Raw genomic sequence first — 14736 nt, forward strand, 5'->3', positions numbered from 1 at the left:
TTTTGCATCAAGTTTTACATTTATCTTGTCCTTAAGAATGTAACACTTGCTTCCAAATACTTTAAAATATTTGAAATTTGGTGAGTATCCATACCATAATTCAAAAGGTGTGAAATTTGTACCTTTCTTGACTTGTACTCGGTTCAAGGTATAGACAGTTATACTGATAGCTTCTCTCTAGTATTTAAAAGCAACATTTTTCTCCACCATCAGTGTTCTAGAATAATCCATCATAGATATGTTCCTCCTTTTAGCTATCCCATTTTGTGGAGGAGTCCTTGGTGCAAAAGTTTGTCTTTTGGTTCCTCTGTCATTGCAAAGATTGTTGAATTTATTCAATGTAAACTCTCCACCTATGTTAGATCTCAAAAATTTCAAGCTTTTACCAGTTTCCTTTTCAGCTTTTTCCAGATACCACTTAAACATTTCAAAAGCATTAGATCTTTCTCTCAAAAACATCATTATCATCATTCTAGAGTAATCATCAACAAATAGAATAAAATATTTGTCATCTTTGTAGTTTTGCACACCAATTTGTCCACATAGATTAGTTTGAACTAATTCCAAAGTTTCTTTTGAATTATGAGTCTTACTCTTAAAACTAAACTTTCTCATCTTGTCTAACAGACTTTGTTTTCAAATCACATTATCAGGTTTCTTCAATTTTGGAAAACCTCTGACTCTTTTCATCTTACTGATACTAACCAAGTTGTCAAAATTTAAATGAAATAATATTTTTTGCCACAATCACACATCATCAAATTGTACATCAAGACAAGTTGCTTCAGTCATGTCAAGATAAAATAGATTACCTCTTGTTTGATCACCATTTCTAATGAGTTCTCCATTAGCATCATAGATCTTAACCTTCTTGTGTTTGAATTCAACTTTGCATCCTAAACTATTTGATTGTAACACACTCAACAGATTATAGTTGTATCATCTTAAAATAGAAAAACTTTTATATCGATAGATTTAGCACCATCTTTAATACATTTATCATGATAGACTTGCATTTAGGACACATTCTACACTTGATTCCTTCATTTTAGGTAAAATTAGGGTTAGGATCTCAAAGATTCTCCTTAATTTCCCTCCTTTATGGCTCTATTTTCTAGGTAGGACTTAGGCACATATCCTCCTAGCCTTCATCATAGGATTTTATTCATATTTTGAGCACTCTGTCCTATTCTGATATCATTTCTAAGTCTTTGGACATCCTCAAAACCTCCTATTTTCTATTTTGGTTGGATCTGGACCCCTAGGTCAAGGTAATAGTCAACAAAGTCAACCCTGAACTAGGGAAGGGTCAAGATCATCCTTGACCTAGGTCAAGGTTGAGGTCATCCTTGACCTTCTTCAAGATTTGATCCCCCTTTTTTAATTTTGGTCTCGGAAGGCCCTGAAATCAATGTTGGGCTTTCAAATCTGAGTACGGAAGGGTTTTAATTTGAAATTCATTTATTTGTTTTCCCTACTTAGTTATTGTGATTGGACCATCATTCAAGGTGAAATTTGAATTATGGATCCTCACATTACTCTAGGAGCCTCACCTTGAAACCTCTATTTAAAGACTCTCATTTGCATTCATTTATAACTAGAACAAGAAGTTATGAGAAGCACACAAGTGATGGTGAAATGAAGATTCAAGATTGTAAGAGAATTATGTAGAAGATCAAGCACTGTTGATATCAATCATTTTTGTGAACTCACCATTGTGAACATCTATTTGGAGCAAGAGGGATCCTATCTTCCTTGATCCTTGATTATCAATTTTCAAGCATTCAAAGATACCATCATGGGGTAGCAATTATAAATTATGAGTTTGGTAGGAGTACTTTAGCCTTGGGGGCTTGGTATACTTTCTTATCTTATTCAAATCTATGCATTTCTTTCTCATACATATTCATGCTAGGGTTTCAATCTAGTGGATTAGATCTTGGCATTACACATTCAATACACACACATATTCTATTATATTTGACTATTCGTGGAGGTGGAAATCACCAAAATGGGGGTTTGACTAAGGAAAACCCCTATATAGCCACCCCAAAAACCCCATTTTCAGATATATATGCAGGTATTATTTTGAGAATTGGAGTACATATTTGGATACCCTTTTTGTCAAACTTTTGAGATCCATGAACAAAATTTTCATCAGAGCAATGCAGGTCAAGGTCAACTTTTTGGGGCACAATTGTGCCCCGGGATAAGATTGTGCCCCGCTATCTAGGTTAAGGTCGACCTACCCTTAGAAGGATAAAAAAAATTTGGGTTCTCTCCATCTCGACATTTCCAATCTAGAACAGATTGCAAAATTTCCAAAAATTGTTCACGAACATTAGAAAATAGGTATTTCCATATTAGTTCCATTAATAGGTATGTATCTTATTTTGTCTAATTCTAAGAATTTCCATTACTTACTCCATTTCAACTTCAAAATAATAAATGAATAGTGGTGAATTTTAGAGGCATTGTTAAAGCTCCATTTTTACCCTATTCAATTGTTAAGTCCTTCCACATAGTAAGCATTGTCACACATGATCTTGTCTATCAATCTTATTGATCCTTTACCTTTCACTGGATAGGGTGCATCATTACCAAATCTAACACTATTTCCATTATAATGCTCAAGGGTAACTATAATATTGCCTTCTATTTAAATAAAATAATAATAATAATTAATTCTTTAAATACATAATAATACTCATTATTAATAATGAATATATTAATCAATATATTATTAAAATTGATATAAAATATGATATAATATAATATCAATAAACAAAGAACTAATACAAATTATCTATAATATATCATATATTACTAATTGATTTAATCAACATGTATATTTATAAAGTTTATAAACATATAATTAAATAAACAATCAACATAATATTAAATAATTAAAAATAAACTAGCAACTATCTAATGCATGGGTCAAAGACCATGACAATTAGCAAAGTGTACATGACACATCATATATTTAAAGGCAAAAAAAACTTTAGAAAATATTACCACCATTGATGGAACAAAGAAGGAAGTAAATAGTGGAAAGCAAATTTTGTTGAATATACCTCATTCCATATGCATGATATGGTTTATTATTGCCATGAAAAGGTCATAATAATGAAAATCATAAATGAAGTCAATGGAAAAAGCAATGAGAAGTATTAAAAAGGATTGAGATGAAGTATTAAAATAGTTAAAGAAGCATTAAAAGGAAGCCTTCCAAAGAGGTATTAAGTCTGAAAAAAATAAAATAATGAATAGAAAATTTAAATGGGTAAAGGAGGATATAAGGAAACTAAAGAAACAAGTATAAGAAAATAAGGGGAAACTTCCCAACTTATATATTCTAAAATATTATATATAAGGACTCTTCAAATTAATTATATTTGAGATAAATAACATCATATAATTATTATGAAATACTTTTTTTAATATTAAATAAAATAGAATAAGATTTAAATATAATGACAAATATTGAATAGAATTAATAATTGACAAGAATGCCATTTCAAATATTAGAAATAGAAAAATTACATTATTTAGAGGACAAGGACAATAATATTTATTATTTATTCCTAATATTATTATCAAGTATTTAAGAAGAGAAGTCTAAGATGAAATCAAGGAGAGACTCGAGTAAATTCCAACCAATGGTTGTATCCTAATAGAGGGTGGGGGTTAGCATTCTGTAAATTATTGTGAAATGGACTTAGACTTGTAAACTTTGAGGGAACACCTATTGAGGATTGGTGTCTAAGAAACTTGGTTACATGTTAAGTCTCATTCTTAAAGATAAAAGTAATCTCCAATAATTTGATTATTTGTCTTATTGACTATATAATTAGCAATCATGACTATCTCGATAAAGGGACATTACAGTAATGAACTTACTTTTTTCACCAGTCATGTGATGAGAACATCCATTGTCAATGATCCATCTATCACTTTTTGTTACATAAGATACTAATGTAGTTGCCTCATCTTCATTTGAATAATATTTCATATAAAAATAGAAAGCTTCATCATCATGATCATCTAATTCATCATTAGATTATTCTTTAGCAATGTAACAAGCTTTCTTTCCCTTTTCTTTATAGCCTTTGTTACTCTCATCTTTTCTACTTCTAGATTTGTCTTCATTTCTATTGTTTGTCTTCTCAAGACATCTTGATGCAATATGACCAACTTCATTAAAATTTAAAAATATGATGGGTAACTTACCTTTGTATTTTCCTTTGCCTCTATGAAATCTCCTAGCCAGCAATGCTTATAATTCTTCTAGATCTTCATCATATGTTTCACTGTCACTGGCAACATGCTTGACCTTTTTCTTTCCTTTAGGTTCTTTGAGTGTTAGTGGTGTATGGGAACCCTAATATGATGCAATGTTAAGAATCTTTTAAATTATTTTGAATCTGTAGGATTGATTAGGAATGTTGGCTATTCATATTGACCCATTTGTGAGACCTAGTTCCAAGATTGGTACCCTATAAGCCCTTGGTTAACTATGGTCAAAGGTGTCAAATAGCCTAGGATATTAGGATATGTTATTTTTTCATATTTTTACATTTTATTATCCATGTTGGATTGGTTAAAACCAACTTCAGTGCTATAGGCAAAAGTTGCACTAAAATTGCAAAGTTGCTAAAAAGTTGTCAAGCAACTTTTAGCAACTTTTTGCAAAAGTTGTAATTTGAACTCCCAATGCCCATATTTGGTTAAAATTGTTGTTATAAATTTTGTTAGATCCTACATATCCCTTTTAGGTGGTTTTTAGGCATACAATGTGTAATTTTTCTCTCAATCAATAAAAATACCAAGTTTTTCTACCAATTCTGATGTTGTTACAAGTTGTACGGATGCCCTCTAACACATAGGTATAGAATTATGTCATATTTGGATAGCTTGGTGAATCAAATTTCATATTCACTTTGAATGAGATCCTAACTCATCATATAACTCCATATTTTCTCATTTTATTGATTGTTATCACAGTTTTGTGTAAATACCTAGGATTTCATCAATTTCCTCTCATATCTTGAGATTCCACCATGGTAATTTAATGAACCTACGTGGAATCTAATTGTGGAAAATTTTTTTAAGGATTGTTTTGGTTTCATGTAAAAAGAGGTAGACAAGAGAGAGAAACTTGATGCCCTAGGCATGCAAGATCCATGTACATGTTAGGAATCTGTAGTAGCATCTCCCATAACTCGATACTAAGAAGGTTTCAAGGCTTGGGATTTGTTTTATGATCATTTCATGTGAACCTTATCATGTTACAATTTTTTAATTGATATTTGGTTGAAGGATTAGATTACTTTCTTTGTAAATGGAGGCCTAATTGCCTAATCCCACCAAGTGAGATTTCAACTTTTACTTATGCATTCTCACCTTGGGATCCCAATGCTTTGGCATGTTATATAAACTCTGAAAGGGTATCTAAATATACAATTAATTCCTTGGGTTGTGTGGAGATTTTTTTTTTCTAAATCAAGTTTTCAGTTTTCAAGGGCTACAAGTCATTCCTTGAGTTTGTGAAGCAAGTATTCAATAAATGTTACAAAGTTTGAATCTAATGTTTGATTCATGTTTTTTAGGACCTAAATAGACCATTTCTAGGTTTTAAGGTCACTCATGGTCCTTATATATGTTTTTGGAGTATTGTGTCAAAATATGCCTTATGATACCCTTATGAGCAACTACTGATTAGTTGTCTTTGAGATTGGTTTTCCTTGTGATTGGGAATTCCTAGGGATTTTTTAGATGGGATAACCATAACCATCTTTTAAAACACTTTTTATTGGTGTTTTGGGGTAGATTGGCTTTGAAAAGACACTCATTGTTTCAAAACCTTCAAAGAAAAGGATTATAGGAACCTTGTTCAAACTCACTATTGGTTCCATTGCATTAGTCAGTTTAGCTTTGAAAGAAGAACCAATGTTTTTAGATTTGAAATTATCAAAATTTGAAAGTTCAAAAGTAGTGAATCTACCAACCAATCCTTCAAGAGTCATATCACTACTAGGAGTACACCTCAGTTCTTGTATTGTAGAGACTCTAATAGCATAGATAAGCAGCAGGGTTCTTTACATTTTTCTGATCATGGTCTCATCTTCAATAATTTCATTTTTTCCTCTAATTTCATTTACAACATCTTTGATTCTTGCACAAAATTGGACTATAGTTTCACCTTCTTGCATTCTCATTTCATCAAATTTTCCCCTTAGACTTTATGCTTTGGCTCTCAACACATTCTTGTTTCATCTATAGATCTTATGTAGGGCATCCCACATTCCTTTAGAAGTAGTACATGCTTTGATATCTTCAAACTCTGAATAGCTTAGGTAAAATGAAATATCTAACATTGTCTAATTGTGTTCTTTCTTCTAGTTTAGTTGTTCAGCAGTTAGGGCTCCAACTACTTCAACATATTCAACGATGATAATTGATTGTGCATAATCTCCAAGTCCTCGTAGATGTAGCTTCATCAAACTTTACCATGTAGGAAATTTTTCCTTATTTAACTTGGGCACCTCCTTTCTATAGATCTTGATCTTTAGCTTCAAGTACCTTCAAACATTTTCCTTCACAAGAACCAAGTGCTCTGATACCAATTGTTGGAATAATTTAGAATAACTGAGAGGGGGGTGAATTAGTTATCCAAGGTCCAAATGTATAGATAAAAACATTTAGTACTCAACAAATACATGTGCATGAATTGATTAGATCATCCAATATCTCAAACCTTAGTATGTTACTATCCTAGGTCAAATGAACTTTGTATAAATATAAACATGAAATACCACAAATTCAATCACACAATTTGACACAAGGATTTAACATGGAAACCCAATTTGGAAAAAACCACTAGTAACATGCTACCAATTTTCACTCTTCTAAAGTGAGCCTTGTGAGGATCCAACCCTTTTAAAGGTTACAATACACACTGTTAAATGTGACCTTGATAAAAGGATTTCAATCACTCTATTAAAAGTGAGCCTTGTTAGAGGACTTTAGAACATTTCATTAGAATGTCACTCGGTTAAAGGATTTACGTATGACTATTAGGTCAACCATAATCCAAAGGATTTATCTAGACTGATACAATTTCTAGAAAGTAATAGTAGGACTTGATCTAACAACAAAATAATTCACTTGCATATTATAGATCTCTCATTTAGCTCTCCATTTTAACTGGCATTCATTCCCCTTCATCTCTAATTGCGTGTTCATCCTTCAAGCTTTCACCTCCTTAAGCCTCCATTCTTGGTATACCAATTGCAAGTTCATTCCTTTGGTGACCATATGAAGCAACACCTCCAAACTCTTCTTTTTATCTCACAGACTTCACACCTTTCTTCTGGCCTTGTAGCTCCTTATATACATAATTTTGATCTTTTGTCACTTCATCACAATCATCCATCTTAGGGTTAGGTTAGATTCATTGAATCCTCCCTTCTTTCCATTATGTTCCCTCTAGAAACATCTCTTACAATCCTATTCAAATTTTTCTTCAAATAGTTTATCTTGAATTATGTTCCACCATCTCATCATACTTATCTTCAACACACTTCACATAATTCAATAAATCAACTTTTTCAGCTCTGATTCATCAAACTTTTTGTACTATCACTTATCAATAACATGATGTTTTCTTGGAAATAATTATCTTCTAATGCACGACATGAACTAAGTCTTTGCTCAATCAATATTAACATTCTTTGATACTCAATACATACTAAGTTTTACTTTGCTCATCTCATACTAAATCTTCTTGGTCACAACTAACTTTCTTCTCAGTTTGAACTAAATTATTTGGCTTCCACTATTTGCTCAATCAAGCTTGGTAGACACATTTCTTTTTTCTTAGTCTTCTTCTGGTCTTTGCTCAAGTATCCTTTCATTGTATCCTTAACTAGATAAACAATGCACTACATCATCAAAGTCTCACTTGATCTTAGTGCTCCTTTGATACACCATATAACTCAACCTTATCTAGGTACTCTTGTTATCCTTTCCTTTTAAATCCTCTTCATCAATCAATCAAATGATAGCATTCAAACCAAAGTTAGCAATTATCTTACCATCAAGTAGCAGGTTTGACATCAGTGACAAAATAATGATTGTTCCCATGATATGTTTCAACAATGTCCTTCATTTCTATACTTCAAAAATCTTCTTTTTCAACAACTTCATCTTTTCATCATATGTCCCCCATCTAGGTCATTCAGTATCTCTCTCTCTCTAATTGCAATATTATCTTTGTATAATCTTCAATGAGTGCTTCACTCATTTCATAACCCATAGGTTCTAAAAAATTTACTCTTGGTTCTACTACCTCCATATAGGTTGTATCAAGTTCTACCATAAAACATATTTCATCCTTTTACTTATCTATCATAGTAGGAGGGATTTTGTATCTTTATTTCATTTCCAACTGAAATCTATTCATCATTATGTCAATGTCTCTATCATTGACATCTTCAAGTCTGGCCCTATAGCAATGGGTGACCATCTTCATAGTACATTCATCACTATTCCAATTTTTTATTCTATGAAATTGCTTGGTTTCATAGAAAAAAATGTGTCAATAAAGATTCAAATGTAAAAATTGCATTCTTAGCTTTCTTTAGCTTAGCAATGTTATCCAATAATTGCACTCTAATAATCTCACACATGTCTTTTCAAAAACCATCACATATCTTGCGTGTAAAAATCTTGTTGGTACAGAATTTACCCTTGAATTGTGATTGAGCTTATATCCAATAATCTTGCTCAACACTCTAACTCCAGAATCCTTAATTAGATCAACCTTTGTATTCCTTCCATCAAATTTAGTCTTTAGATTTGTCTCAACAATCTTCCTAATATTTTTTTCATTTACTGGGTTACAACCTATGTTGCTTAGTCTAGTGACCTTATGAATTAGGTCATTGTCAATCACAATACGTATATCACCTACCCAAAATATATTTTCATGTATTCTGCTCAGAATAATCCTACTTCACTAATGATTATCAAATTCTATTTAAAACATATACTTGATCCGATTCAACACATTCAAGTATGTGTACTCAGGTTTCAAGATTAGGTTTCCATTACACATAATGCCCAAATCCTTATGAATATCTTCATCTCCAATACTCTCAAATTTATAGTAAATGTAGCTTCTAACATCTTCTACGTGAATTGCATTAGGAAAAATTTGAGAAAATGCTCCCAAAGGATCATCAATAAAAGAAATAAATGGGTGCTTCTTAAACTTATATCTTGGTCTCTCATTAACATCACATACAAACTGAATTTCTATAATTCTAACTATCTATAGTAAAAATTCCAACTCAAAGCTTCATAAAATACCTTAGTTATCATGTATTAGGGCTTCTACAACTTTGCACTTTCAAATGCTTCAATTTTCTCAAAATTCTCTGTCAAATTGCTCACAAATGCTCAAAACTCTTTACACAAATAAATGGTAAATACAATGTTGTTTTACAATCCTTAAATCATTTCAATTTTAACTTTGCATTAAATGTGTGTCTACTTTATCTTCATATTTTTTTTCTAATTACCAGTAAGTTTGATTTCTTTTGTACAACTTACTGCAATCACAAAAACACTTGCACACTTAACCATAGATTCCTCACTATGTCTTCTACCTTCTATTGACTGCACAACTCCTAATTCTCTTTTTACCATTAGTTCTAATCAACTGACACTCTTCTTCTACTAGAAATGCTTAATTCAAATAGGATGAGTCACAAACAACTGTTGACTTTAATCTTCCATTAGGTGCATCAAAATAGTGCTCTTCTAAAAATGTATAAGAACTTTTTGGATTATTAGTTTTCAAACATGCTTCCTTGAATTCATCAGCATGCTCTTTTAGTGCTTCCTTTTGATTTTTATCACTATCATTTTCATTTATTCTATCATTTTTTGTTGTTCCTTTTGTAATTAGGATTCCTATTGAGACTTCTTCTATCAATTCTTAAAAATCTTGTTGTGTGTCCAAAGTTATTACATAACTAACATACAGGTGCATTCCTTTTCTAATTTGTTCCATTATAAATATCAAGTGCTCTACAATTTCCCTTCAATATGTCCAAGGTTGTTATATTTGTTACATTCAATATGTTTCCTTTCTTTATTAGGTCTTACACCATGATTGGGTTTGTTTTGTGATCTCCCTTTTCCATTACTTATAGGGTTAGTATTCCTAAACATTCAATTATTTCCATTACTACTATCAAAGTTAGGTTTCTTACAATCTACTTATTTATGACCATAACCATGAAAATTATAATAATAGAAAATAGTGATAGGTTCAAAGGACTTACCTATGCAATCTCTCTTCATATGACCAACTTCATTGCATATAAAACATCCACCTTTGAATTCATCTCTAAATTCCTTAGGTAACTATTTTATTTTCTTAGGTTTATCATGTTTCTCAGATAATTCAATTTGCTCAATTTCTTTATTTACTTTTGTGGATATTCTTGTTTCTATCCTACTCTGATAAGTTTCTTTAGGCTTAGGGATATCAACAACTAGATTTGGTTCTTGTCTACCTTCAATTTTCTTGGCTAAGTTTTCTCCAATAAGATATCCAAGGCATGTCTTATCATAAGAAGATCTTTGATAAAATAATTGTGTTGGATATTATTGTCTAATTATGTGTCATTTTTGATGTTACACAAATGTCATATCAATTGTCAATCAGTGCTTACTGAGCTTAGTTCATCAGCAAGATAGTTTTCCTTGTCTACCAAGTATTCCTGAAGATTACTCAATGAAGATAGTGTCTATCAAGCTCACTCAGGCATCGAAGGAATTCAGGTAGGAAAATAGTGTTAACTGAGTTCACATGGTTAGCAAGTAAAGTTGGATAGAGTCAATGTTCACCGAGTTCACTAGGTTGCCAAAGGATATCTTCGTAAGTTTGTAGTGTTAACCAAGCTTTTGTTGGTTAATACAAGAAATCATCTTAGAACTAGTGTTTACTGAGTAGGGTTAGCCAATGAAGGATTTTTTTGTCTTGGAAAAAGAAGCTTATTTATTTTAAGCATTATTTCTAGCCAACTGTGGTAATTATTATTGGTTATTTTAATTTGTAATTGAGACAACTTGACAATCTAGATGATATAAATGAAAGGTCAAGTTCAGATTTTTAGTTTGGGTGCAAGTGTGTTGATTCAATTGAGTAGGAAAGAGTAAGAGAAAACTTGAAGGATAAGCAGGTATTCTTGTGAAGCAGAAAAGTATTATTCGATCAAGAAGGATCAAGTATGAAGTAGAATAGAGATCTTTAATCAGCAATTCAGTTGCATCATGATCAGGTCATTTCATTGTTACTCTCTAACCATTATAGCAGTGATCTAAATCTTGTAATAGAGTTGGTTTAACAACCAGTTGTAAATCCTCTAACAAGATGATAGTTCCATTGAATGTTTTAGGACCTCTTGCAAGGCCACTCCTTATAGGGTGATTAAATCCTCGAACAAGATCACACCTAACAGTGTGTTTTGTAACCTTTAACCAGGTTGGCTCCTAAAAGGGCTCACTTCAGAAGAGTGAAAAATAGTAACTAGATACATTGGTGGTTTTTCCCATATTGGGTTTCCACATTAAATTTTGGTGTCTCATGTGTTCATATTATTTCTCTTATGCTTGCAAATTAATTACCATGAATGTTTAATCAGCTAAAAGTAAATCACACTCTGCATTTACTGAGTTACAACATTTATCAAATATCAATAGCAATCATATTTCTTAGTTTAATTTTATTGCTGATGTCTAAGGGATCAAGGATTTATTTTAGTAGTAATTGATTCACCCTCCCTCTTAGTTACTCCTTCTATATTTCCAAAAATTGGTATCAAAGAATTTGGTGCTTGCAAGAAAGGTTTCAAGGACCTAAGCTAAAGATCAGGATGTCTTACAAGAGAGAAATTCCAAATCTAAATAGAGACAACTTTTCAGCATGGCAGGGACTCATGAGACTTTAGCTAGCCTCCATTAGTGATTCAAGCTTGAAATAACTTAATAAAGAATACAAAACCCCTACTGGCACATTATCTATTGGAGATATTGCTAAGAAAAAGAACCATAACACCATGATGATTGATATTGCATCTGCTCTTAGCTGTAAGGAATTTGATGATATCAAGGACTGTAAAACAACTTTTGGTATGTGGAACAAGCTAAAGGACATCTATAATGGTGATGACAATGTGAGGAGAGAAAAAGCAGAAAGCATTAGAGGATAGTTTGATCAAATGAGAATGAGAGAAGATGAAAATTTTGCCAAATATGTGGAAAGAATCAAAGCCAGTGTCAGTGCAATATAAGCTTCTCGAGGAGAAATCAAGGATAAAACTATTGTAAGTAAAGTTCTTAGAAGATTGCTTCCTATCTATGCAATTAGAGTATCTACTATTTAAGAAAAGTAGTGTGAGCCAAATCACAAGATAAGTTTGGATACCTTAGTAGGAAGATTGATAGCTTTTGAGCTAGATAACTTTGACAACTATGTTCCAGCTTCCAAGAATATTGAATTTGTATTTGAAGCCAAAATTTCGCTCAAAGAGAAAGGCAAGAAAATAAAGGACATTCAGTCAGAAAGTGAAGAAGAATTAGAGGAAAGTTTGGATAGTGATCTTGAAGTTGTTGAAGCTTTACTTACAAAGAAATATTCTAGAAGTAGAGGAAAATACAAAGGTAAACTTCCCTTAATCTATTTTTCATGTGAAGAAATTGGTCATATTGCTGCCAAGTGCCCAAACAAAGAAAGTAAGGATGAAAAGAAAAGTCACAAGTTCAATGGCAAGAAGGATTTCAAAAATCACAAATCATTCAAGGACAAAAGTAAGAAGACTTTTTTTATGGCTAAAGATTCTGATAACAGTGAAGATGAGATAGTATACATCGTTGTGAAAGATGAATCTGATGAAGAAGATGAGATGGCACTTATCTCTCATGTCGGTAAAAATGACACATGGATCATAGACAGTGGATGTTCACATCATATGACTGGAGACAAAACAAAGTTTAAACACTATGAAGACTATGGTGGTGGTAGTGTAAGGTCTGGAAAAAATGAACCTTGTTGCATAAAAGTGAAAGGTTGAATCTCATTAACTAAAGAACTTGTATGTGACAATGCCTATTGGGCTAAAGGACTAAAACATAATCTACTAAGTGTGGCATAGCTGATCAACATTGGAATCAAGGTGGAATTCATGCATGGCAACGCAAGACTACTAGATGACAAAGGTAATATGATTAGATCAGGCAAAAAAATAAGAGGTAACCTATATTATCTTGATCTTGGTGATTGTTCATGTTTTATTGCTTAAATGGAAGAAATTTAGTTATGGCACAGAAGATTGTGTTATGTAAATTTTAATAATATGGTCAAGATAAGAAAATTCAAAAAAGTGAGAGGTATTCCTAGTTTGAAGAAACTAGATGTTGGTATATGCAAGAATTGTCAGATTGGAAAAATGGGAAAGACTAGTTTTAAGAGCAAAAACTATTAGTCTGAAGATGTCTTAGAAATTATGCATGCTGACCTATGTGGACCCATTGGAATAGAAAGCTATAGTAGAGAAAAAATCTTTATTCTTTTTATTGATGACTATTCTAGAATGATGACTATTATGTATCTTAGATAAAAGTTAGAAGCATTTGAGAAATTCAAATGGTACCTAGCAAGAATAGAGAAGGAAATAGGGAAAATAATGAAATGCTTAAGATCAGACAGAGGTGGTGAATTCATTTCCAATGAATTTAATAACTTTTGCATTGAAAGAGGAATCAAAAGATAGGTATCAGTCCCTGGTACTCTCAAGCAGAATGGAATAGTTGAAAGGAGAAATAGATCTATCATGGATTGTGAAAAGGACTCTAATAATTGAAAAATCTGTTGCTATCAAATATTGGAAGGAAGCCATCAGCACTGTAGTTCATACTTTGAACCAAGTATAGTTGAAGAAAGACTTATATAAAACTCCCTATGAATTATGGTATGGCTACAAACTCAATGTAAGTTATGTGAAAGTATTTGGAAGTAAATGTTATATCTTAAAAGAATCCAGAAAAGGAAAGTTTGATGTGAAAGGTGATGAAGGTATATTTTTTCTAAGATATTCTTTAAAATGTAAGGCATATAGATGTTTGAATTTGTCTACTCATAAAATCATAGAAAGTGCATATGTGAGAATTGATGAGTTTGCAGAAAGAATTGAAGAAGAAAGAAAAAAGGAACCAGAAGATTACAAAAAAAAAAATTTACTTTGAACCTGATACATTGCCAGACAGATCTATCAATAAGGAGACTTCACCTCTTGAGTCCTCCTCACTTACCAAGTTGCAAGAAGTTCAAACTGAGTTGCAAGGACCCGAGTCACATTTTGTGGCTACCAAGCCATGCCTACCATGTCTAAGCAACCTAAGCCAAAAGTTGAAATTCAAAATGAAGACAGTGTAATTCATTCAAAAGGCAAAGAAACTATATTGGCCAAGTATGTCAAAAGGCATCATGCACCTGATCAAATTATTGGAGATAGGTCAGAAGGTACTATGACAAGAAGTAAGCTAAAAGGTACATGTTTAATTGCTAATTTTGAACCTAGAAGTGTTGAAGATGCATTGGAAAATGAAAGTTGGATTGAGGCTATGAATGAAGAAATAGAAAAAATAAAGAAGAACAAAACT

This window comes from Cupressus sempervirens, chromosome 2, assembly GCF_028749045.1.
Source record: "Cupressus sempervirens isolate cs-2001-9-10 chromosome 2, ASM2874904v1, whole genome shotgun sequence".
Lineage (NCBI taxonomy): Eukaryota > Viridiplantae > Streptophyta > Pinopsida > Cupressales > Cupressaceae > Cupressus > Cupressus sempervirens.